The sequence below is a fragment of the Cavia porcellus genome, unplaced genomic scaffold (genome assembly GCF_034190915.1).
Source record: "Cavia porcellus strain 051 isolate PalLab524CR breed Dunkin Hartley unplaced genomic scaffold, mCavPor4.1 scaffold_2, whole genome shotgun sequence".
Lineage (NCBI taxonomy): Eukaryota > Metazoa > Chordata > Mammalia > Rodentia > Caviidae > Cavia > Cavia porcellus.
Window position 1 is genome coordinate 61,272,915 of NW_026947485.1, and position 27,266 is coordinate 61,300,180.

Below are 27,266 nucleotides of genomic sequence, written 5' to 3' on the forward strand. Positions count from 1 at the left end.
ACCCATAGACAGGTTTCTTTTCAAGAAATAATTGTGTATGTAAAGTCTTACATGTCACAGTCTTAATCCTGTCTTCCCTAAGAAAAATGCAGTTTATCTGTGGTGGTGTAATATCTATAGTATAGCATAGGGAGAAACTGGGTTTCTCCTCCTGCTACTTTTCCTGATGATTTCTTTCCATAGAATATAACAGAAAGCTAGAGTTTGCCTTTCCAAGACACAATTCTCAGAAAACTCTTTCACTTTTTCAGTAGGATGAAAAAAATTATGATTTTTGTCCTGTGCAGAGCTGGTGAGAAAACAGCTCATAATGATGTCCATTGTTGCCTGTAACATTTTTTAACATTTATTCTACTTTGGTTACCTGGATATTTCTTTAGTATTTTCTATATCTTTAGCTATTCCATACTGGAGACTTGATGATATGTTCATTAGCATAACCTTTCTCTAGTGTCAACTAAGAAATATTTTTGATCAGATAGATAAACTTCTAAGGTCAGCATCCCTGTCTCAGTTTCTGATGTTTCCAAAATATACAAGAGATTCTTTAGTTTTCTAAATCTTCACCTGCTTCTTCTTTTCATGTAATTTGCCTTTGTGCAGTTATTTTGCACCACCCCTGGAGTGTTTTCAAATATATTTCAAACCCCCAAGCAACCCCATTTCAGCTGATTGACTTCAGGGAACTCTAATGCTGGCCAGGCATTTTGCTGCAACCCCATTTAGACTCAGCAGGAAGAACAGATTTAAAAGGCAGATTACGGTGTTAGCTTTTTAAAAACTGCTTTATTAGAGAGGCTAAAAGCCACCGAGGTGGTAAGCTGAATTCTTTTGAAATACAAGCAACTTTAAGACATCGAGGGAGCAGTTCGTCACCCGTGGAGCTCCTCCCTTTGGGTTTCAATGATGGCAGGGACCAGCTGGCTCTGAGTAGTTTCCTTACAGGTCCTTGTGACTCCAACAACAGAATCCCTAAAAGCACCAAAGGGGATTCATTTAAGGATTGGAGGCCTTTGAAAAGCAGCTCACCCCTGGGCTTCTGGCAGGCCATTTTGTGTGAAAGGGTTGGTTATATACTGGCCTCACTGCATTGTAGGGGATGGCTGGGGCAGTAGGTAGAGAGCCATGAGGAGAATCTGAAAGTCACTAAGGAAAGAGGAGTTCTTATGATAGATACCATGAGTCCCAGAAAATAAATGGATGTATGGATGGGAAAATGAGTGAATGAATATTTGAATGAATGATAAAGAAAGGCTACCCTACTAGCTAATGCTTCACATGCCATCTTAAAATATGTGCTATGATTTTTCCATGTGTTGTTTACTTGTCTGGGTCTGTTTGAACTGTTTCAGGAGCTGCTTGTAAAGTGATTAAGGATCCATGAAAAGAAGGTCAATATATGCAAGACATATGGTGCATACCTGTAATCCCAGCACTGTAGGAGGCTGAGGTAGGAAGACTGTGTCAGTCTTCTTAGGCAATTTAGTGACGTAATGAGGCCCTGTCTCAAAATTTTTAAAAAAAGATAAATAAAACAACTAACAGGTGGGGATGTAACTCTCTGTAAAGTCCCTTGGTTCAATCCTTAGCACAGAATAAGATGGAGAAGATAAAGGAAAAAGAGAAGGAGGAGGAGGAGTTGAATGAGAAGGAAGAGAACGGGGAGGGCGAGGGGAAGGGGAGAGGTAAGTATAACCAAATATTGAGAGACACTGAGATTCTAGGCGAGTTTTTATTTAGGGGTTAAAAGATGAAATAATTCATCAGATTTGTGATAGAAAAAGTATGCAAAAAAGCGGACTGGATCCTATCTAAGGGCAAAATTCAGTCAGGATTAAACTAGAGATCTGACAAATCATATAAGGCATATGTACTGCCACCCACTTCCCCTGTGCCCAAAAAGAACATCAGCAATCAGTGGTAACTCTACACAAGTTTTCACACAACCTCAGAATCCTTCTTAGCAGGCTTTTGCAGTCCCAGATTAATCAGAGGATATTCGCAAAATGGCTATGGATCAGTTCAGAACCCAATACAAATTCCCAGGGGAGAACAGGAGACAGAATCCAGCAGAGCTAGTCTCCTGGGAACTGACAGAACACCAAGTGTGTGCCACCCGACATGGCTGGCTGTCAGTACTGGCTTCAAGAAGTTGTCACCCTCAGTAGTCTGGGATCTGTCACCAGATTTTTCAAGAGCAAATAAAAGTAAAATTGTATTTAGAATCTCCTGATTTTCAAATGTTAGATCCAAAAAGGGAGAAAAAGCAGTGTTGTATAAGCCAAACAAAATACTTATACGAGAAATAAAATTAAAAATGTTTGCCAGTTAATGTAGCCTTCAGGCTTAAAGAATTGAAGAAAGATTCCAGTGTGCTCCTATCTTTCCTGACCTAACTTACCTCCATCTGGGATGCAGCTTAAAAACAAAAGAAATCCATCTCACAAGGGCTTGAAGAGGGCATGTGACAAATTGTAGAAAATTATAGCCAACATTTTGTGGTTGCTGATCTTCCCCAGGTTACATGCTAGCAGAGACCTGAAAAATAGGCAAACTTCAAAGATCAAAGTTTCCAGGCTACAGAGGGGACATTTCAGCCAGCATGCTTTTGTCTGGTTCCTCCCACCCAAACCCTTCTTTGTCAGTCACAAAGCAGTTGTTAGCAAAGTTCAGATTCTGACATTGTTAGAGGCTAATGATGCCTTTCACACATTGCTTATTTCAGTACTCCAGTCCTCCTGGTCTCTGTCTCCATTTGGGTTGTTTACATACAATTTCCTTTGGAGTGGAACTTTGTTTTTCTTTTCCTTCTTTTGGGACTGTTGTTGTTTCTTAAAATAGGAGGTCATTTGAGGCAGAAATGTGTTTTCGCCTCTTTGCTTCCTCTATGGTTGGGACTGGGGCCCTTTTGAAAAGAAGGAAATTTCCACTTTGTTTATAAGGAGAGGTTCATTTTCTTTGGATATCCTATTAATTTTCTGGGTAGGGAGTTTGGAGTTCCTAGGATTATCTAAGGAGATGAGGCCAGTGGTTGGAAAGGCTTTTCTTTGGTTTGTGTGTTTTCATGTTACATATGCTGCTTTTCCTAATGCTTTTTTCTCTCATTTCTCACATTTTTGCAATGAACCTACACATCTGCCTTTGCATTCCAGCTCTCTACTCTGTCTTCTTCTAGCTCCCTTTACTTGTCAATCTGGATTATTTGACCAATGTGCTGGACCAATTCCAGCCTGAGTCATACCTTAATACATTTGAAAGGAAAAGTAATTTTCCTCCTCTTTAAAATGCAGGCATGACCCATGACCATTACTGGAAAATACAGGCTTGATGGTGCTACCTTCCCCTGCCCCACCATTCTACTCCTCCTCCCCCTCTACATGTGACAGGTCAAGCCCAACATCAAGTCATTTCAGTGTGCAAACAGGTGGGCAGGGGCTGTTCCGGACACTGCGCAGAGTTTACCCTGGACCTGATTGAGAATACATTCTAAGGAGACAGCTTATTAACTTTTAAAAGAATGTTTCCAAGTACGTGTATTCCAGAGCCAAACAAACTGAAATCCTTCAAGGTAAATCTTATGAAAACTTTCGTTGTTTGAAACAAAGGAAATATTAATTTTAAAACAATTTACTGCAAATGACTCCTAATATGTAATTTAATTAAAGGGAAATGTTCAATAGAACATAATACTAAAAAAAATTGAATTAAATGGAAGCAAGCCATCAGGTCTCTCATTTTGATTGTTCAGGATCATCCCCTGCCATAAATTTTATTGTTTATTGAAGGAAAAGTTTAAATTCCACATTATGTGAGGGTAAGTGATTAAGGCTGATATAAGAAAACACAGGACCAGGGAAGTTTATGATGGTGGTTGGGACCAGGGATTTGGAGCTGGGCAGATCAGGAATTGGTTATCAGCTACAATGGAACTAGCTGAATTGCCTCAGGTAAATTACTCACTATGTCTATTCTTCAATTTTCAGTTCTATAAAAAAGGGATAATAACAGTACCTGCTTTATCGAGTGGTTGAGAATTAATATGTTAAAGACATACTAAGTTTTCATCTGATCAACATAAAGCATTTCTTCTAAGTGCATAAGAGGCACTTACACATCTGACACTGCCTATACTAGAATAATTCTATAAAATAGGTATCCTTTTTATCTCCATTTAGCTGAAGAAATTAGGGGTCCAAAATATTTAAGTATTACTCCACAGCCCCAGAAATACTAAGAAACCAAACCAAGATTCCAACCCAAGAGAACTGACATTCTGTTTTGAACAGAGATACTCAAAATGGTAATTCTATTCTCCATAAAATAATTACACACACAGTCAGGATTAAACACCTTCTTTAGAATTCACCTCCTAACTCAGGGAAGTACTCACCTGATGCATTTGAAAAATATTATCTCAGTACAAAGGAAAAGAGGAGGAGAAGGGGTTTTGCTTTTCAGTTAGCCAAGAATTAGTTACTCACATTTTCTCATTCCTCCTAGAGTTCTGGTTAAGTGAGATTATTCTGTACAATAAAATAAATACATGTGGTAGAAATTATTGAGTCAAATACCTTCAATTTCAAAAGATACAAACTACTCTAATTTATCTAGTTTCTAGAGATTCAAGTTTTAAACTGTTGGTGAATGTCCAAGTAACATTTTTATTGTCTGGAGGAATGAAACTTGAAGACCTGGAAGAAACAGGAGATTGTGACATCAGAGATAGAAATAAAAACCAGAAGTTTGTCACAGTAATATATTCTAATAACCAAGAAATTAAAAATCACAAGATATGTCTGCATATTTAGAATAATAAGCTATGCTCAAATATAGCTTGTATTTTATTTTGCATTTTATGTTATCACAATTGATTTATATAGGAGAAATATTATTAGATGAGGTAAGCAGTAGAAACATTATCAATCTATTTTATGTAGGAGGCAACTGAGGCTCTGAGATCCAATTGGTTGGCCTAGGTCAATAGCTGGTAATTCTTAGAGCCAAGACTAATCATTCCCTGCTCTTTCTGCTCAATCACAATTCCCACTGCTAATGTTGCTGAGCTTGGTCTGTCATTTTACTTTACCAAGATGGCTGTTCTCCAAGAGCTGGGAACCAAGAATAATTTTGTAGGGAAAGGTCCAAAATAAGAGGTGACGATGCATGTGTACTCCCTCCCAATCCACCTCAGAAGGCCCTCTGAGGTGTAGGAGGGGTATCCCTGGCAGGTGGGGGAGAAACTGCAAGGGGCACGTGTCCCACATTTCCACATACAGCCATCCTCATCCCACATTTTATTTTATATTAAAACTCCCAGCTCTGCATTCAAACTTGTAGGGTTGGATCTTTGTGCCACTCTGCCCTAATTTTTTTTTTGCCTTGTTTCCTTGTTGATAGAATGATATTGATAATTGCATTGATTTTCAGGATCAATATCAAAATTAAACAAGATAGCCCATTTAAACTGCTTAGCACGTTGACTGACATGTAGTGAGAATTCAATGAACTTTATTATTTCATGCAGAGATATAAGTGGCAAAGCCAGGGTTTGAACCCAGCCAGCAGAACTCCAGAGCCCAACTGCATAACCACAACCCCACACTTTTTGCCTTTGTACTGGTTTTGTCCATCTGCCTAAAGCACACTTCCTCTAGGCAGCTATCCACACAGCTCTCCTCTGCTTGTTGTTCAGCCTTTGACCTTTCCTGGCTGCCTGATCTAAAATAAGTTTTCCATCCTCTCAAGCTGTTTCATTTTGCCCTGACTTAGAGCAGTCTAAAACTGAATATTTATTTGATAGTACATGGAATACTTTCCCTACCACTAGAAAGTAAGTTCTATGAAGGCAAGAGCTTAGTTTGGTTCACGTAAGTCATTTTTTTTTTTTACCATAGAACATACAATATTGTTCGTCACATCAACACATACATTGATGAACAAAACATATTAACATGGCAGCTAACATACTAAAATACTACCAGCAGAGGAACAGAAATGTTGGTAAGCTCTAGATCCTACTCTTAAGGGATTTGTACTTTGGCTAGGAAGACACTCTGGGAGGATCCATAGAAATCCATCTATGATAGACTACGCCAAATTTGAATGAATTAGGGCTAAGTTTCTGGGCATTCATACCATGAATTATCTTTTTGGTATGGTGCTGACTTCTCCACCAAGCCAATTTGACATACTCTTCCCTAATGAAATGCTCTAGAGGCAAATACCACCAAATCAAATGATAAAATCTTTACAAAGCCATTTCAAGAGAATTTAAATGTTCTCTATGAAATTACACATAGTATTCTTTTGGGGATGACATTCTCCAGAAGGCTGCAGACAGTACAGTGTGTTCTACTCAAAGCATGTTTTTATCAGTATAATCGACTCCCACAAGTAAACTGGGGAAGTAGATACTTTACAACTGTTAAAGATCTTGGAAGACTGAAAAGCAAAAGAGGCATTTAGTTCATTTAACCTAAACTACTGGACTATGTCTCTGTGTGAGTCATTAATCAATCCCATTAAGTTATAATTCTTTGCTAAGCTAAGAAAACACAACCCAAACAGTAGTGAGCATTTCCTCCCTTGCCACTTACCCCTTAAAATGAAGAGCGATCTTCTAAAAACTTCACTCTTCCTGAGATTAGCAGGTCTGCAAAACGTCCACAAGATTTGTCCAGAGAGAAAATGTGCCAGATGCAATGAAGTGAGAGATCCTTGTTTGATGCTGACCACTTGCATTCAAACTGATTTCCACAACTCAGATAAAGCAATGCAGAGCTACCCAGCATGACAAGACTAAACTAAAACCAATCATTTACAACATGATTTCCTGCTGAACAGTGTCTAAGTTGTCCCATGGTGAATAGTTGTTAGCTAACACAGAACAGACCTTGGATCTTGAATGCAAATATTTTTATATGACAAATGACATTGTGTATGTGTTGATGAAGGGGGACCACAGGAAAACAGTGTGATACAATGTAACCATCAGTGGTTACAGCACAGGAAGTCTACTCTGTTCTTCATCAGAGAAGCTCACCTTGATCTGACATGATGGGCCAAAGGGATTAGTAGCCCCGGGGACAGACAGATCCACACTCATGAAATAGGCCACAGCAATGCCCATTGTTGCTTATTATAAAGCCAACACAATCGAACATAATTTATCAAGTGCCTGGTGGATGCAATGTCATAGGTTAAAGGGTTAAACAGCTAAAGATTTGCAAGACACCTCTGTTGTTAAAGAAGAGGAAAGTACCAACTTAAATGTGACCTCATTTAATTTGGTCCTCAGAGAAATCTAGTAAGGCACATAGAGCAGGCTCCAAAAACCCCAATTTGTAGATAAAGAAGCCAATCAAAGGGTAAGGGAAATGCTCAAGCCTGCATAAGAGTGAAACCTGCAACTGAGCCTTGGGCCTAAATCATGCTCTTACCACTGCCCACTCAGCATCTGGTTCCACCATCAGGTGAAAACTTTCCTTCAAAAACGTTCCTGGGGTGAATTAGAAACGGACTGACAACTCCTAACATTTAAACACTTCAGTATGTCATTGAAAACAGTATTTAACTTTCTTTCATAAAGTAGACCATGAGTTGACCACATGACCAAAACAGCAGATGGTCTTGGAAGAGAAGCTCTTCTTTTACCCACAGAGCTCTCCAAGACTTCAAGACGGCAGCCTGGGTCTGTGGCGCTCAGAAGATCAGAGGGTCTTTGAATTCTGACGTTGCTTGGGCTGGGTACCTGGACAAATAAGTACATCTGCTTTCTTTGATTTGCAGTAGGGATCATCTTTCCCAAATTCTTCCTGGTGTCCCTTCACGAAGCTTTTGCCTCACTTCAGGTTTACAAGTCATTTCCTGATTTCCTGTCACTTTTTATCACAAGAAGATAGTGTACTGCCTGCTTCAAGTTCAGAATAGTGCTGCAGACTGTCTTTACATTTCTAATGGAACTTCATACTTTCAACCCTATATCCTCTCTCTTTCTCCTGTCTCTCTTTCTGTCATCGTTGAATTTAAAAGCCATGAAGATAGCATCTGTAATGAAATGTTATCTCTTAAGTAACGACTGTAGCACAAAGTCTTCCATTTGTGAAGCACCCAGTCTTCTGTATAAATCAATGACTTTTTATCTGGTTTCCACATATCGCGTCTGTCTTCTTCTTTGAGCTTCTCCTGGGCTTCAGCACAGTCATATCTATAAAGGTCATTTATTGGTGATCCTGTCTAGATGCTCACGAATGAAGGAAAATGCTTATTGAATTTGAGAGAGACATGTTTTTGACTGAGTTTTGGAATGCCCCAGTGAACAAAGGTTTAGATTTACCTCAGTCCTGAGTCTTAGGGTCTACAAGTAAATTAGAGACCCCTCAAAAAAACATACCTTACAGGAAGACATAATAGATATTACTGTACTATTTACTATATATTTGATATAATATTTATCTAAGAGAAATACATAAAATATTTGTTCCATTCAGGCAATATTATAGTCAAGTGGGTAATAGTAGTAGAACTTTGAAAATTATTCAGAGAAAAACATTAAACAGCATGATACAGAGACTTTCAACTTGTACTAGGATATTTTTTTTTAAATCACTGAAATTGAACATTAAAGGAATCCTGAAGTTTATAAACTGTCACTATTGTTAATGGGAAAAATCAATATTAATATTTAAAATTCAATTTAGAAACAGAATTGAAATTAATAAGTTGCCGGCACTGGTCCATAATCCACATAGTTTTTTCTTTCTACTTGTTCATAGGTTTCAGAAATGCGCATTTATATTTTGAATTCTAACTTCCCCTTATTTTGTAATTGTAAACATTTTCCATTTATTTAAATGGCTGCATAACAGTTTATCATGCTGCTGAGCCTTTATTTAAATTAACTCTTCCCCTAACTGTAAACATATATTTGAAAGTTATATTAAATTTGGTGATTTAGAGATTTTCACTTCAAAATTTTTTTGCATTTCATTCACACAGATGAGCATGACACATACACTTAAAACAGAGAAGTTTAGGAGATAAATGCTAAAAACTGCTCTTGGGGAGGAAGGCGTGAAAACATTCCCCTCTCCCCCACAAAAAACCACATTTTAATATTCACCACCAGTTATTGGACTGAATGAGCCTTTAGTTCCCTTATTTGAATTCATTCCACAAACCAGTTGCACTAATTTTGTATTCTCTTTGGCCATGTAGACGGAATCTAAAAATATTTGCAAGAAAGAACTCTGGACTTACCCAGCGTGTATTTATCTGCTTTTGTTTATATCCTGTCTTGTTACAAAAAGTTTAAGGCAGTTCACTTATGAGATTTTTTTTAAAGGATTAATAGCTTTAATAGCCCATTTTCCTCATTTTTATTTTTCTGTACTGAGAGTATTTCTGTTAGTTATACAAGTAGAACTTTAGGTCTTAGAGTTTTACTGCATTTTTCAGATGTGTAATATTTTATTCCCCATTTGCTTTACTTTCACATCAGCATTCAGAGTTATTATAAACATCTCACATTTGTCTTTGTTATATTTCTTGTGTAAGTAGGATCTGGGTGGAATATTACTTGTTTAAACTTCTGAGGTCACAGACTTTTCGAGCTTATACCAGTACGACTCAGCTAGGAAGCAATAACAATCAAAAGGTTAAATATTGAAAATTTTGGAATGTAGTACTTTACAAAGACATGCAACTAGCTGGCTTTTGGTCAGCAATTGTACAGGACAATAAAAAGACAAAAATGTCTTACTGCTTCTTGCAATGTGAAATCACTTCATCACTGTTTGCTCAGGCACCACATGCATTTTTTCCTATTCATTTTAGTATTCACTGTGTGTAAAGTTTCTATATTTTGTGCTATGACAAGGGCACATTTTGGAAATGCCAGGGAACTTCAGAACTGACGTATTATGTTCCCCATGGGGTTCTCACAAAAACCCAGTGAGAAGGATAGGACAAGACTAAGTATCCCCATTTTATAGGACGGAAAGAAAGACTCAGAAACATCTTGATATACTCCAATTTATCGGAACTAGAAAACTAAAGACTCAGACCCAGATATTCCCATCCTTAATCCAACTTGCATACCACCATTCACAGCTATAATTAAGATTTTTCACTAATTCTTTCTTTTGAGGATTTTCTAAAACTCTAACTCGCACATTAGGTTTACAGCAATTCAAGCCAAGGGAAATCTGTGTGAAATGACTTTATTAAATGTGGTTTTACTTTCTGTGGGATGAACCCAAGAGTTGTTTCTCTCCCCCATCAAAGTGTTCTCTTTATTTAGTGAGATGAAACTCAATAAAGAATGAAACTTCTCACAGAAACTAAAAGATTGGGGCCTCCTACACTGCTTCTTGAGGAAGGAGAAACATCACCCTCCCTGGCTGGTGGTGGCTTTTCCCCTGGGTTCCCATATATCCTCTCTTCACTGAGCCAAAGTCCACATTCCTTGCCCTGTCACCACACACAGTTTGACCCCAGGCCAGGGTGGCATCTTCCTCAGTCCCTTTGAGGTCACAGCCAACGCTGCCCTGTGGACTCGCTGGCAGTGGGTATCTGGGGACAGCTCCTGCCCAAGCCTCCCAGCAGCAGCCCCTTACACGTTACTTCACAATGGCCTTGTGTTCTCCCCTGCTTACTGGGAGGAAGATGCAGCCTGCTCTGCCCAGGCCTCCCACCAAGTGTGTTACTTAGGGCCTTCAATCCAAACAGGATGCTGGTCAAGTACTGCAGATTATTTGACCACCACTACCTCCTCTTTGCCCCTCAGCTGCTTAATTCAGTCAAAGCTTTCAGGACCCCATCTCGGAGAGGTGTATGTTGCTGTTTTGTTTCCTCGAACAGGAAAATGTATTTTCTGCTCTTCCCCCCCCCCACCAACTGCTTTGAAAGACATGAGAACCCGGCCTGTTGCAAAGAGATATTTTTGCATCCAGATTAGAAGAAAAAAGTCTTTACCCCAATGTCTGAAAACCTTTTTAGTGTGAAAATCTGGGATGGACCACTTGAAGAAGGGGGGCATCACCAGCAAGGTTGGAATACAACAGCGCCGTCTACTGGGCAGAAGGCCGACGTCTCTGTTAGTGCTCGGTGCAGTGACCACAACACAGTCATTTCCAAACCCAGCACCTCTGGTGAGAGGCGACTACCATGGGTCACTGCTTCCAGAACAAACTTTAGGCCTTGAGATCTGCCCTTAAAACAATTTCAGTAACTTTACTCCCTGTATACCCACGTCACCCCCTATCCATGTATAGAGACTACCCCCACCATCTGCACTTACTAAAAACCATCTCACCTTGACATGCCTACGTTCATTCCTTTACTCGTTTATTTGGCAACAGACTCTGTGCGAGGTATTGGGGGAATAATAAGTAAAACACAGCTTCTCCAAGCACCTTTTGTAGGGCGTCTAGGATTGATCCTGGAAAGAACATCTACTTCTAGTCTTTTTCTATCAACATCCTTTTGATTCTCACTTACATTTTTCAGTTCCTCTCTGAGCTCTATTCTTTGCTAAGGGATCACTGGAATACTAAGATATCTGTGTAAATTAACCAAGCTACTATATTAAATGTATTACCTTGGTAATATATTTCTCCTATGTAAATTCAAATCCTTGAATCTCGAATATGGCTACACAAGAATGGTTTGAAGATTGAGGTCTTTGGGCAGCTTGTTAGAGAGGTATGGGGGTCAAAGGAGGAGGTGATGTTGAATGTGTGTTCTTCAACCAGTTATCATAATCACCTTCTTAATATGCACAAATGGTCAGCTCTGGCCAGCAGATGAGAACACAAAACATAAATTTCCTTAGATATAATTATTTTTTAGGACTGTTCTATTCATTTTCCATTACTAAGAAATATGTGAATAAAATGTTCAGCCAAGTCATTAAAATCAAGTGGACCACTGTAACATCATGAGACAAAATACTGTTAATAATGAGATAAGATACCTCTCTACGAATGTTGGGAAAATGGAGGAAAATAGAAATCTAATTTTTGTATACTCATTATTAGAACAAACATTCTCCAAAACAGAGAATATTTGCAGTGTGACAGAGAGTAACTCCCCAAGGCTTCTTAACACTTAGATGAAGCCAAATACAATATATGCTCATAGCCATGAGGGGCCAAAAATTTTCCTGGATCTCCAAATTCATCTTTTTCTTTTAGACCAAGTCAAATCAAATTGGACAAACTAATTAAATCTTTAGAATTATCTAGGGAAATTCAGCTTATGTGCTGTTTCTTAGTGTCATCTTAGTGGTTAACACGAATTTACCATTAAGTTCTTTTTTTCCTAGGGGTTGGGGGTAGAGTTCAGTGATAGAAAACTTGTCAGGCCTGTGTGAGTTTCTGGATTCATTTCCAGCATGGCAAAAAACAAACAAAAAACTCAGTCTAATGGTAATTTAAAGGTATAGATTGCATGTGTAAAGCTGTGTTCTGCTATGTGTGAGGGCGAGGAAAGGAGGTGAACAGGGATAATGAGCAACAATTAATCATATTATTCCTTATAATAGTACTTGTATGCTTGTAGTCCACGCCTAATTTTATTGGTAAACATTTCTTTTCTGTCTTAAGCTACTCCAGATTAATAAACTGTTTCAAATGAGCCATACTCTTTAGTTTCTCATTAAACACGTTAATAACAGATCATAGTGTGTCTTACTGTCAAAAGGCAGTTTCTTGGGCTATATCTGTTGTCCTTTCTATTTACCCAGTAAAGAATGATACTGAGTAGAATAATTGTGTGTGGCTGTTAATTAGTGCTTTATTGACTTCCCTCATTAAAATAGAATCGTAAGTTTGAAGCTAAGTCAGAAGTCCTTGGTCTATATTTCTAGTTTCTCCCAAGATGAGAAATTTTGAGGTACTATTGGAAGTACTGCTATATAAATGAGAAACAATTATCCATGGTGTTTATTCTGTAGAGCTACTTCAGCAGCAGAAGGTGCTGCTCCCACCAGCCCAGAATTTGTTTTCCTCCTAGCCTGGACTGTCTCCATCTCAGAGCCTAGAATAGGAGTTGTGTCATCCACACTGACTCCAGCCTGCAGCTGTAACTTTCTAGAGATCAAAGGGCCCCCTGTCTGTGTTGTCACCGTGAATGACAGGCCAGCATTGTGCAGTGCAGTAGATCAATTCGCTGTACAAAAAATAATAGTTCCTTTTCCTTAGCTGCTTGAGTAAAATCAAAGTGATGGCCTCAAACAACTTAATTCCATCCTTCAGGTACAAGCCCTCTTGAGGGATAGCTTGTGGTATAATTGCTTCCTGGTTAACCTTTTCACTGTTTTGCATCAGTTTTGCTCTACTTTTTTTGTGTCTAATCATCATTTTAAAATGAGGGTCATGTGAGTATTTAAAAAATAAAAAGGATTAAAGAGCGAACTATTATGAACAAGAATAAGAGGCCTGTACTCCTCGAATTTTAAAACAGTCATGAAACTAGGAAATCCACTATTTCACCTGGGGAATCACGGGATTGTCTCTTTCTTTAGTCAGTTATTACACCTCTCATTCATTGTGGTTCTCTACTGACAGAGACTACACACTTTAAAGTCCAATAGGCAGTGCTGTTTTGCTTTCTAGTAAAAACCAAGAACTTCCTTGTATTTCCATTTTACTATTTTAGATTGTACCCATCATTCTGATAGATAGCATTAAGAATTTAAATGTATGTACAATTTGATTAAGGTGCTCAACTTCAAGAACTATGTCACAGAAATAGTAAAGCTACCCACCTTATGGAAGCTGGATAGACATAAAGGAGAGGACCTGGGGCCCCAAGATGCAGTTCCCAAAAATGTACCCCCATCTTGCACTCTGAGGTCTACCTTCTAAATTTTTATCACCTCTCAATAATACCTTTAAGTTATGAATCCATCAATGGATTACTCCACTAATAAGTTTAAAACCCATAATGCAATCATCTACCAATGCCCTACCTCTGAAAACAATGTACCTTTGGAGCACACAGAAAAAGTTTCAAAGAAATATCAAAATGCTAGCAACTATACTTGGTAACGAAGATTATGATACAGTAATCATTCTACAATACTTTCTATGTTAAATACATTTTTATTAAGCACTCACTCTGAGGAAAAAAATAGCTGTTAACTACAGAAAATATTTTATCAGGGTTTTCTTTGCCTTAAATGAAAGTACTTACAAGAGAAAAAAAAACTCTAGCCACAAACTACAGTAAATTTTATGTAACAAGGATGATTAAAGAATAGGGTGTCATAGGTAAGTGGGAGTGAACAGAGTCTGTAAGAGTATAGGGCAAGGGCACATCAAAAGGAACACTACAAAGTGGCTTTTATCCAAGCTTTTAAGACTTTCTATTTTTAATGACTGGACCAAAACCAAAATTAGGCACCTCTCAATCCAGCCTGGTAGTTACCAGCCCACACTGTTTGCCTGTAAACATACCCAGCTCCTCCCCTTGGCTAGGCTCACAGACGTCTTATATATGAAAACAACCTGAAACAGTTATAGTCACAGAACAATCTTGTAGGTGGAAGACAGAAGAGCTAAAATTCCTCTGTTCTGGAGCTTGTTAATGCCGGGATGTGGCCTAAAAGTTCTTTTGGAAAAAGATTTATGGCACATACACAAAGGAAGGTGGATGAGGACGAGGAGGAGGAAAAGGAAAAAAGAGAAAAAAAAAGAAAAACAAGCTGTTAGGCACACTTCCACTTTGAAACTGAGAAACTGATTCCTAGAGTCAAAATTACTTACTCACCAGAAGGGAAATGCCAGGTTCAAAGTGCAGTTTCCTGACGCTTATTCTGCCATTACCACTATCAAAGCACCAGTGGAATCCTCACAAAACTCCTTACAAGGCAAACAAGATCTGGTAGAAGACCACATTCCTGTGTTCAACCTGAAGTATTTGTTTTCTAACTGAAAAGTCTAGTTTTAAATTCTTGAAGTTCTCATGAAAGGTAACAAACCAAATTATGAAAGACTTTAAAATATCTAATGCACAACTTCTGAACAGCTATTGTGTTAAACATCACGAGAGATTTTCATCTTAGTATTTAGTGCCTGGCAAGAGATGACTCAGTGCTATGGAATTTAATTTTAAATTGTTTTCGAATAAATTCAAACGGTCCAGTAGCATGAGATTTTGGAAGGTGACAAGGTGGTTTCGGAGATTTGAGAGTTTTCAAAGCCATATAACAAAGGTTACCTCTAACAATCATGGGGATTTATGAAGCTCTCCACCCTAATTGTTTCTAGAAACCCTTAACCATGCCTCCTTGTGCAAGAAAATTATATTGCGAATTCTTATCATCTCTGCTTGCCCGGGACTTCATAGTATCAGCACCATATGCCTAGAAACTGCTCAGGCATTCCTTTCTGGGGTTTGTCATTAAATCCTTGTTTTCTGGATGCCAAGGTTGAGGGTGCAGCAATTGGTCAAGGTCACCCAGTGAGTCAGTGGCAAAGCTGGGAATACAACTCAGACTTTCTGACTCCCTCGCCCATCCCCTGACCAGCAAACCGCATGCTCTTAACCAGGATGAAACAAGCTTGTCTGTCTCAGCATTCACAGTGAGCAGGGGGGAGAGAAACTACAATTTCTCCATTTCCTTTTCCAACATTCATAAGTCATTTATTTCATCAGAAATAGGCAAATTGTCCCAGATCATTCTTCCCTCCCAAATAAGAAATAATTATTTTTTATTGATTTGTCAAGGAAATGCTACTTTAATTTGGAAGAGTAAGAAAAACCATTTTACCCCATCACATCACATTGTGTACCATTGGTGGTGTAGCTGCGGTGCAAACCCACAGGAGCTGCTTCCTGCACTCTGCCAATGGTTGGTTCTTTCGCCAGCTTCTCCGTGTGGCCTCTCTTGTACTGGGGTCGGGCGTCTCGTGGTTCCTGGCAAAGGACAGTCCCAGGGACAAGCCAGGCCTTGACGTGGCTATTCCTTCTGCTCTTTTGAATGCTTACTGACCACAAGAGAACCCAGTGCCACTGGCAGCTACACCCCGCATGCCACTTGAAATGTAGTCAGTCGTGGCCGTCCAACAAGGCGCCAGCCAGTAAAGGATGACTTTACTAAGGACAAGGCAAAGGCAGTACAGCCATCTCCTGCCAACACCCACAACATGGGAGAAGGGGTTTTAACACTCTGAACATCAGGACAGGCTCATGGATGAAGTGTCCTGCTTTTCCCCGTAATCATAAAGTTCTTTCTCCCACCTTTTTGTACCTGTCATGTTTGATCATAAATAAATGCATCTTTCTCAGAATAAGCTAATCTGTTTACTCCCAAACGCTCATTGTCGTTTTGGAGACAACTTTCTAAATTCTAGGGTGGGGCTCCCAACCAGTTGGTCTTAACCCTCCAGTTCTGTTGGGAGTTAGTCACTGGGATCTGCGTGACAGTGGTCCCAGAAGCTGTCAGCAGAAACACGGAGCAGCAGGATGGAACAAGGGAAGATAAAAGTTACCCCGGCTCCTCTCACCATGCCATTGTCATCTGTTAAATCTCAGTCCAAGCCAAACATGCTTTCCAGGTCAGAGTTCCAGGAGTCATTTCAAATGGACAGTGTCACGTCTGCTCTTATGACCCCAACCACTTGTCCTCTTCACATGTGAAAATCCGAGGCCTAAGTCCATCCCACTAATATTTCAGAACAAAGTCCTCACTGACCCCAAACCAGTTTTCCTCTAGTTTTTGAAACTGCACAAACTTAAAAGACTGATCATGCATGTCTTTCCCATCACACAATGTCTCTAAATGCATTCTATTCTGTATTTTTTCAGCTCTTTCTACTTGCACAAGCCATCAAGTATTATGTTCTCATCAGAAGGAATGTTTGCTTAATGTGACAGCACTGGATGTACCCCAGGGAGAATGACAACATAATTTTGTTTACTGGTCATTCCTAGTTCAAAAGAAGTAAATTTCATTAACTTTTCTGATAAAACACAAAGATACTATTATATTTGCTTTCTTCATAAAATTAAAACAAAAAAACCTTGACGTCTCTAAGAGGGCAGGCTTTTTGGAGTTTCTTTGCTCTATCCAGATCATCTGGAGGCTGATGCTGCTCTGATGGCCACTGAGTTGTGACGGAAACACCCATCTATGCAGTTCTATGTAATGTCACTGTAAAACTTCTGCCCCTTTACATGTATTCCATGGTCATCCAATAGCTTCCCTATCAGAACAAGGAATGTTATGACCCTAACATTTTTCATCAAAATTATAAAGACAGATATCTCATCCCAAAATGTCCCTCAACCAGCAAATAAATAAAGAGACAAATAAATATTTTTTTTGAAACTCACACAAAAAAATTCACATAGTCTACTGAAGCCTGACTTCATAGATTGGGCTAGAGAAGTCAAAGCTAAGGGAGTCAGTCTGAGTAAGGCTGTGTTGGAGGGAATAAATCAGCCTGACCTTCTCACTTTCAAATCTAAGAGATGCTAAAGAGTGTTGTGTAGGTTCAGGCCTCGATTCTCATCCTCATGGTAGAAATCTACTCTTAGGACAAAAAGTCATAAGGAAAAGAATCTGTAGAAATGGATACTTTTTTTTAAAAGGTTCAGTTTAAAAAAAAAGCTGAAAACAAAAACTAAATCCCTCAATTAGACATTGGAGCAGATTACTTTTTTTTTTTTCCAAGACCCTGTTACCTTTCCACTACATGTGCTGTGGACAGGAAATGGCCTTGTATGCAACTGTGTCAGCAAACACAGCTTAGCTTCTGCTTCCAAAAGGAGTAGCAGGAAAGATCATCCAAAAGCAGGAGTTTAAGACCTTTTGTTTTCATGAAAATGAACTCAGAGAAGGTTAAATCTTTCATATATGTCAAATAGTCATCTTATCTGCTTTATTTTAAACACAGTATTTGAAAACCCAAGAGTCAACAATGATGTGATGGTTTCCTTCATGAGACTTTCTTGTTCTTTTCCCCACTAATAAAATGGTGTTTCTGATGCAACACACAGAGTTGGAACAGAAAGATGTGAATAGTAAGGCAAAAAGATTTAAAGTCTACAGACTGTAGGAACTGAAGTGTATTAGGAGGTTAAGCTATTTTCTAAAAAAGGCAAACTTTGTAGTTTAATCTTCTTATTCTAATGATAGATGAATAGCAGAAGATTCAAACTTTAAGCTATTCTGAATTTTGTAATTCAGTGGTGTTAAATACATCCACAGTAGCACTTAGCCATCACCACATTACACCCCAAACATTTACACCATCTTCAATAAAACTCAGTATTCTCTACACCATAAATTTCCACTCCTCCTCCTCCAGATCTTGGCAACTTTTTGTCTATTTTCTTTCTATTTGAATTTACCTAATATATGTACCTCATCTAAGTTGGAATCATACAATATTTGCCCTTTTGTATGTGATTTCTTTCACTAAGAATGTTTTCAAGGTGCATTTATGTTGTACCACATAGAAAATTTCATTCCCCAAAAAGGCAAACTTTTACCTGTAATCCAACAGAATTTTGATCTGTCTTCTTATTGAAACCCTTGTTCTCTAGAGTTTGTTAAATCTCCATAAAGAAATGGACAGGTAATGGACATTTAATATAACCCATGCTCACAATGCCTGCCTTTCCTGTCACTTTTCAATATAGTGTTTTGCAAGTCCATCAAACCCAATGCCATCTTTTCATCAGAAATATTTTGATGCAATGGTGACATGCACTTGTAATACCATGACTCTCGGAGGCTGATGCAAGAGGGTCACAAGTGCAAGTCCAGCTCGGGCAGTTTAGCTACTTAGCAAAACTGTCTCACAGTGGAAAAAAAATTAAAAAAAAAAACAAAAAACCGTACAGCTCAGTTTAAGGGCCCTAGTCTCAATTCCCAGTGCCACCAAAAAGAAAAAAAAATACATGTCTTGTTAAGTTCTCTTCATTAGCCTGAAATTACATTCCAATTCAGTGTACCTATATACACCCACTACATATTTAATGAGATAATGCCTTAAACATTACATAAATTAGGAATAAAAAGAAATTGAATCATATTTCAATTTGTAAATGCTTGAGAATAACTTCATTGTGAGACATCGTGACATGATCAGGAGCCACATTTCGATAGAGAACCATCTTTGAATTCACCAAGTACAAACACAAATCAGGATGAATGTACTGCATAAACAACTAAGTGCTTTAAGCAGTGCTGTGATTTTCTAACAGTTATGCAAATTTTCAAAATAGCAACTTTTTTTAAAAAAGAGGTCTAAGCAAAGTTAAAATACAAATCCTTTATTTCTAGGAAAATTTGTAGTTTATTAACACTGCAATAAATACATTGCATTCACATGTAAATTGAAGTTAGCCTGTTGGTCCTCCAAACTCATGAGTGCCCACTTGGACACAGGAGAGTTAAATGAACAGGACTATGCCAGACTTGCATACTACTGACATTGATGACACCTGTGTCATCAATGTTAGTAATGACACCTAATCATTGTGACAATAAAAAATTAAACACAAATTTTTTAAATGATCCATGAGGAAGACAGAACTAGTCTAGACTTTAGTGATGGGAAGCCATCAGATAATTCTCTTTGTCAGTATGACCTCCCAAGTCATAAGAAGCACCATTTGCATTGTAGGATCTTGAGAGAGACACTGCTCTGGGAAAATTAGACAGTTTGAATTGGTAACTGGTGGTCAACTAAAACACCAGATGAACTGAATCAAGATGGGGCTGAGTGTGAATGGCCCACAGACGTCTGTTGCCAGCATAAAAAGGAGACCTGGAGAGAAAAAGTAGCATTGTGGGTTCTCCTAAGTGTTGTTGTTTGGAGCTATTGATTCCCCTGGAGGAACTTGTCATGTTGGCTCCCCTAATATGAACTTGGCTGTCATCATCAGAGGAGCTCAGGGCCTCACTGCTGAGAAAGGCTGCAGTTCACTTTGGAGAAGCTTGGATCCTTTGAGCATTGCTTCCTGGCTCCAGAGGGTAAAACGTGTGCTGTTTTCTCCTAGAGTAGTTTGTCACACTGGCTTCCTGATATGCACTTGGCTGTTCACTGCCTTGGTCTCAGTGTCTTTGAGGATGCCTGTGGTAATTTTCAGGGGAGCTTTGGTCCTTGTTTTAAGCATTGCATCTTAGCTCCAGTACAGAACCCTTGACCTGCTTGCACAGATCTTTCACCCTACTGGCATAGACTTTCTAGCTTCTCCCACTGACCTTTGGGTCTTCCTGGTTCAGATCTGTGGAACAGACTTGCATTGGTCATTGTCATGGGCTCTGGGTTTTCACCTGAACTCATGCAGGCCGTGGGTCCAGGGCCTCGCTGGATTTTCTAGGCCATTAGTGTTGTGGACAGGTTTCCTGCACTTTCTTTGTATTTGATTGTTTCAATGACCATTATAAATAATACTATAAATTATGTGTCCTGTATGTAATTGTTCTCCTTGCAACCCCTGACTAAAACAGGTAGGGAGGAGTTCCTTCCATGTCTTTAGTCTTCTGAGTAATCTTTGCCCATACCATGGGCCTGAGATCTTATCTTCTGCCTTTCTTAGCGGGCATTCCATCTACCAGGTATGCCTAACTTCCTAAATGTCAGAAAGTACATAAACAATTATTGTGGATACTTTTAAGCTGACCATGCAAATTATGTCATTATAGCTTCAAAAAGGGGTCAAATTCTCTTCTATTTCATTTTTCTTTTCAAAGTTCACCCTTACAGCCTCTAAATTGAAGCTGCAATCTTGGCATAACTCCCGTACTATTAGAAAAAAATGTTTACTAATTCCTTTCTGTACAATCCACATCCAGCCTGGTTCCATGACCATACTGCCCTCCTCAAAATCTGCCTGAACCAAACCTGGCAGCTTTTTGCCCCTGCAAGTACCACAGTTACCAGAAACTGAACTTTCCACTTCCTAACACCTCAGCCTCCTAATCACTCCTTGAAGTGACTGATCTTACCGTGTTTTAAAAATATGTATCTGGTTTGTTTTTTTCTTTTAGTGGAGAAAGGGTCTTACTACTTAATCTAGACTGGCCTTGAACTTACTGTGTAGTTCATGTAACAAGTTCCCTTTATGCTTCTGTCATTTATTTAAAGTAGATCAGGGAGTGACATTTTATCAGTGAGGTCACTGATAACACAACAAAGTGCGGCAAGATTGGTTGATTTGCCAATCAATTATTATAACCATACAGACAATAAGTAGTGAGACAGACAAACAGCACAGGCTGTTATTTGCTTATTTGCTGTTTTTCCTATCTTAATTCAGGAAGTTTTTCAGTCATCTGTGCAATATACTGTTTAAAATAAAAACCTCTCCAGTGAACTAATTTGTATTTACCCTTTCACAATCCCTTAAGATTAGCAGGTCTCTCAAAAAGCCTTCATGCATTTCTTTTTGTCAGTATAGATGGAAAACCCCTCATTTTCCAGTCTATCATCATATTCTCAGAAGCGCCTTTGCTCTTCTGATGGTTTAAGGGTGCCCTTCCTTTGACCTTGTCCAACATTATTATTTTTTATGAATATACAAAAACCAAATTTGCCACCCCAAGAGATGCATAGATTCTGTATTTGTACACACAGGTATGGCAATACTTTCCACTGTATTTCTGAAGCATAGTATATACAGCACTCTGGACTTGAGACCTCCTAGAATAGCCATCACTGCATATCCAGTATTCTTTGGAAGACCCAGCTTTTCATGCCTTTTAACCTCTCCTTTCAACATCTTCTCTACCCTAAAATCTGTGCAAACTTCAAGGCCTAGTTTGAATGCTTCCTCCTTTGTTATATTGTTTGTCTCTAGAAAAACAGAGCCAATCAGAGAGTACACAAAAACAGACACATAGACTTATACGAAAATTCCTCAGGTGGGTGTGGAGGCTCAGAAATTCCATGACCTGCCATTCACAAGCTGGAGACCCATGAAAACTGGTGGAATAATTCCAGTCTGTATCTGAAGACTGATGGGGAGTAGAAAAATCATTGGTGTGCATTCTAGATCAAGTCCAAAATCTGAAAATCTCTGGTGCAAGTCCCAGTCCACAGTGGGGAAAACAATCTTCTTTACTCAGTCTTCCAATTCAACAGTCATAGCCTCCAAAAGCATTTTCACAAATACACCCAGAAGTAGCATTTAACCAGATTATAGGTCCATTCTCTGACTCTGTCAAGTTAACACATAAAATTACCCTTCATTATACCCACATTATACCTCGATTTCATCCACTCCACATATCTGTTTAGCACTTAATTAATTTTGCTAGATATTACAGCTAATTGCTCACAAATGTTTGTGTTGCACTCACTCTTATTTATACTTCACTAAGCAGCATTCATTTTCTTGCTTGCTCTTCTTGTAACCCCTTCTTTCTGAAATCATTGTTCTTTCTGGATTAATTTCTGTGACAGCATTGTGTGTGACAAATTGTTTGAATCCTTCTTATGGTTGGTACATTGTGTCAACTTGAGAAGTTTAGAAGTTTAACTGAGAGACTCAGCAGGGAGCCAGGATCCTTACTTTGTAAACATCCTCATCCTGTGCAAGAGGAGGGCAGGAAGGTTTTGTCAGTGCTATACCAGTCCTGGTATGCACAATGTAAGGAGAAGAGGGTTGTTTCCCTATTTTGCTCTGGCTGCTGCCCTGAAGTGTTGCCTTAGTGCCATGACACCTTGCCTTGCAGCCAGATGATTATGGGTTGAAACCTCCAAAAACTATAAGCTAAACAAACCTTTCCTTCCTTAATTTTGGGTGTTAGATGGTTTGTCTCAGCAATGATAGAAAAAGTAACCAAGGCAATCCTATATGTTTCCAACAGGAAGATCTGGGAAACAACAGAAAAATCTATATGCAAAATTTTTTGTTGTTGTTTGCAATGCTGGGGAATCAAATCCAAGGCTGCATATATACTAGGAATGCTCTGTACCACTGAGCCGCATACCAAGCCTCTCAAATCATTTTTAAAGCAAATATTTTCAATGAACTCACTTACCCAGAAGGTTTGAGATAGGGTAATAGTATGAAATGTAAATCAAAAATCCTTCTCAACCTCCACTCTGTGTCTTCTACCTTTGTATTCTGCTTTAGGGTTAATTTCCTTCCTGGACAGTCCCAGGAATTACAGGCAGGTGTGACAATGTCCAAGGTACATGGATACTCTCTTTCTTTCTTAAAGGAAAGAAGACCTTTCACATAAGCCAGTCAGCAGACTTCTGTCATCTATTGGCCAGGACTAAGTCACTCCATCCTTTATAAATCAAAGACTATCACAGAGAACAGGATTACGATACCTAGTGCATGCTAATTAACACTCACCCCTTGTGCACCCAAAGATAGGGACAAATACCCTCATCCATGGGAGATGTGCTTGATCCTTGGCTTGCTGGAGAATACTGGTAGGAAAGGCTCCCCAGAATTCCTTAGTCATCACGGAGAGTTGTGCTTGAATCAGCCTCCCCAGGATGCAATTGGAGGGTGGTGCCCTGGGACAATGAGTTCCTATTTACGCTGCTCTCATGTTTACAGGGAAGCTGGGAGTGGAAAGGCAAACTTTACCAGGACTATAGTGATGGGAGTGTTCAACCAGGGGAATTGTGAGCAAGTGGTGCAGCTGGGATTTCCATTACCTGTGGGAGTTTTTTTTTTCTAGTTCTGGTGTAGGCTACCGATCCCAGATTCTCCCTGGTAAGCCGGTTCATAGCTAGATTACTAAGAAAGCAGAGAGTGAGGCCTGGGATATGTGGCAGTTTGTTTGCCTCATCCCTGAATGGCATGGACGAAGAATGTACACATCACCCAAATGAGGTTCCACCAGCAAGAGAGAAAAGCCACTGAGTGAGCCATAGGGCATGCCTTGTGCCCTGGCTGCTGGATGCCTTGTGCACCCGTCCACAGATGCTAAATCCTAATTCTAAACTTGGGTTTTTTTCTTTCAACATTGCAGATCTGACCTCATTGTCTTCTATCCAGGACTGAAAGGAAAAAACCTGAGGTTGTCTGTTGGTTTATATACAGTAATTTTTGTAAATTCCAATGTTATAATTTTGTGTGAATCTGTGAGCAGTTTCATCTTGTTGGTATAGACTTTGGGATGTAAGAGCTCTTTTTTTTTTTTTTTTTTTCAGGTGTTATTTCGTCACTTATTTGAAGAATGCCTTCACTGTCTCTATTTTATTCATCCAGACCCATCAAGGCAACCACAGCTAAATCAATGGTAACAACAAAAAACTTTGTAGCGTGCAGACATTTCATCCAGCTTTTTCTTTGTATATTTTTCATTCCTTTTTTTCCTGTGTGCTCCACCTGTCTCCCCTCACTAGATTACTACTTAACTCTTTCATTTTGTCTTTTCTGCTGCTGAGTCTGCTAATGAGGGTTTTGTAAAATAAACATTATCACTGAATTATAGCATACGTACAAAGTGTACAAATACAGTGTGTACAAGCTGATGAAGAATCACACAGTGCCAAAAATGTTGTTTATCTTCCTTTAAGATATTAGTAGATGTTAGTATAGTAGCTTCTCTCTCTCCTCTCTCTTTCCCTCTCCCTCTTTCTCTTTCTTCTTCCAGTGACAGGGAATGATCGCAGAGAGCACACTGAATGAGCGCACTGAACTACATTCACATCTCATATTTTCTTTTTTCTTTTGAGACAATCTCACTAAGTTGCTAAACTACCCAGGCTAGACTCAAACTTGTGATCACAAGTTTCACACTAAGAATCACACTTGTGATTCTTAGACATGCACCACCACTTCCATTTCTGTGTATGTGTCTGATAGTTCTGATATGGTAATTTACCAAAGTAAAGATCTATTCTGCTCCAGGCCCTGTTTTAGAAGCCATAGCCATAATAAATAAGATGACACCTTACTTCGAAGGAAATTCCCATGGAGTTAAAAAAGAGAAAGGCACACAGAAAGAATGAAAGCAAGAGCTGTTGAAAACAAAAGATATTGGGGTGTGTTATCAAAAAAGGGAGGTCACATTCACTCAGTAAACCAGAGTAGTTTTGTGGAATACGGCACGTAAAATGAACTTTGAAGCATGGTAGGAATTTGACAGAGATCAAGAAGTGAGAACACTGCATAAAGAGCACAGTAGAACTACTGTGTGCAGAATAGCGGTAAACTTTTAACAAGAACAACAACAGAAATTGGTCTATATTCATCATGCTTACATAATTTTGACCACTAGCCAGACCAAGGTATAGTATATCCACAGTGAGCTACTTGGTAGAATAGTGTAAGTTTCCTCAATAAAAATAAATGACATTTTTTTGTTTATCTAGTTTAATCAAATTGGTGCAAAGAGCTAAAATGAATACTTCCCTTCAGGAATCTTTTTAATGAATGGACTAGAGGGAACAAACACTCACCCAAAGTTTTCCTAAACACAAGTACGGATATGCTCAGGTAAACACTGAAGATTACCGCGTTAGTTCTGGCTGAAAGGAACATGGAAGGCTTCATGGAAGTGCACATTTAGGTGAAGACTTGAAAGTTAAGGTGGGATGGAGAGGATGGCAACAGGAGGACCAAGATCAGCTCTCTCTGTAACACCTCGGTCAGGATAAACAGAGCCTCACTGAGACATGGTGATTCCGGATACCATGCCTTTCAATATGACCCAGTCAATTAATTATGGGTGTAAATGAGATTTTTCATTAACATGCCAAAGGACACAATTGTATCAAATTATATTTTAAAGAAATCTATTGGTTTTATTTGGGATTCCAGAGTCAGCCAATATTTCATTTCATAAAATTTTTGATGGGCCGAGCAAGAAGAGGTTGGTTTCAGAGTCAGAAAAGAATGAGAAGAAAGTAGAAACAAAAAACAAAAAGCAGATTTTGAAATAACTTTGCTTGTAATGCAAGCGCAGGAAGGCAAAACAATAGAAAAAACTGGCTGGTAAACAGTTTAAGTCAGTTTCTCTCTCTCTCTCTCTCTCTCTCTCTCTGTCTGTCTCTCTCCCTGTCTCTCTCTCTCTCTCTCTCTCTCTCTCTCTCTCTCTCTCTCTCTCTCTCTCTGTGTGTGTGTGTGTGTGTGTGTGTGTGTCTGTAAAGAGTAGAGCAGAGGGAAGTTCATTATCATGATCTGAAACTGGCCTGTTTAGAAATCCGGCTGGTGTCTCTATTTGGGGGGAGATCAAGTAACAGTGTAGTTTGTGTTTGGTGATACGGAACTTCAGTGAGTAACTCCATTTTTATTTTACCTGGTCTCTTTAAGGCCTAGGGTAGGAGTAGAAAGTAAAACAATTCCCTCCTGTAATTTGTGTTTAACAAGCATCATAAAGTGCTCTGATGGGTAAAAAATGACTGAGTCCTGTGGAAGTCTTCACATAGTCAAATAGGAGCTTTGTCTTTTAAAAATATTATTATTAAGGTAATATCCCCTGTGACTAGTAGTCTCATAATGTGGGAAAAGAGAGAGGTTGTGAACAGCTTTTGGGAGACACAGATGATCCTTTAGGCAAGCTGGAAATCCAGTGAGGGCAGTCCCAGCGGAGCAAACAGCAGGTAAAAGCAGTGACTGGCAATTGAATGTGATCAAGAAACACCAGCAGCTCTGAGGAACTGAAGTACAGGAAAGCTAAAAGACAGGAGTGTCTGTAATGACGTCTGAGCCACACTGTCTTAGTAAGGCCTTATATGCCACCTTCTGATCCTAAAAACAATGACTGTAACCATAGCGTCTTAAACAAGCAGCAGACACCTTAGAAAAATCACTCAGAAAAAGAGATGAGCAGAAGGGAGTCCAAAACCAGAAAGACCATTGCAGTTCCACTGCATCAAAGCAGAGCAGGGCAGTAAGGAAGCCACGTCACGGCACGCGGGAGAAAGTTTGTCTGCTTATGTCATTATGGTCTCTCGCCACCCCATTTTTCAGAACACTGTGCAAGCCAATTCTTTAAACCATAGGCTCAGGAATGAGAGTACCACATACATTGAAGAAATTTTAATTTAAGTTGCTTGAGAGACGGAAACCCACCTCTGCAAAGTTCAGCACATTCCTCAAAGCTGCTCTCACTTCGCTGTGTGGCGGATTCAGGCAGGAAAAGGCTCCGTTGCTAAGGCAACTCCATCCTAGGCCTCTACACCGATGCCCTCTGCTGTGCTGTCGGCCTAAACTCTCAGGGATTGCTTAGAAAATTACAAATGAGGAGTGCTTTTTCTTCGCTTATCTTCTTCAGAAATCCCATTTCCATATTCTCTGTGTTAACCATTTTATTTCTGTGATCATTTTTATCA

The 27,266-nt window shown here is 39.1% G+C and overlaps 1 long non-coding RNA gene across 2 annotated transcripts in view; it reads right to left on the reverse strand.

Annotated features, from left to right (window-relative positions):
- Positions 1-766: 766 nt before the first annotated feature.
- The window catches only part of LOC106028804 (uncharacterized), a 78,871-nt gene continuing 52,371 nt past the window's right edge, over positions 767-27,266 (reverse strand). Inside the window, exons 3-4 of one of the 2 annotated variants that reach the window (XR_010045298.1) lie at positions 2,402-2,538; positions 767-972 (exon numbers count right to left, since the gene is read on the reverse strand). This is a non-coding gene — a long non-coding RNA (uncharacterized LOC106028804). Of the gene's footprint in view, positions 973-2,401; positions 27,001-27,266 lie in introns of those variants that run through there. The other variant, XR_001202426.3, reaches the window with a different exon arrangement.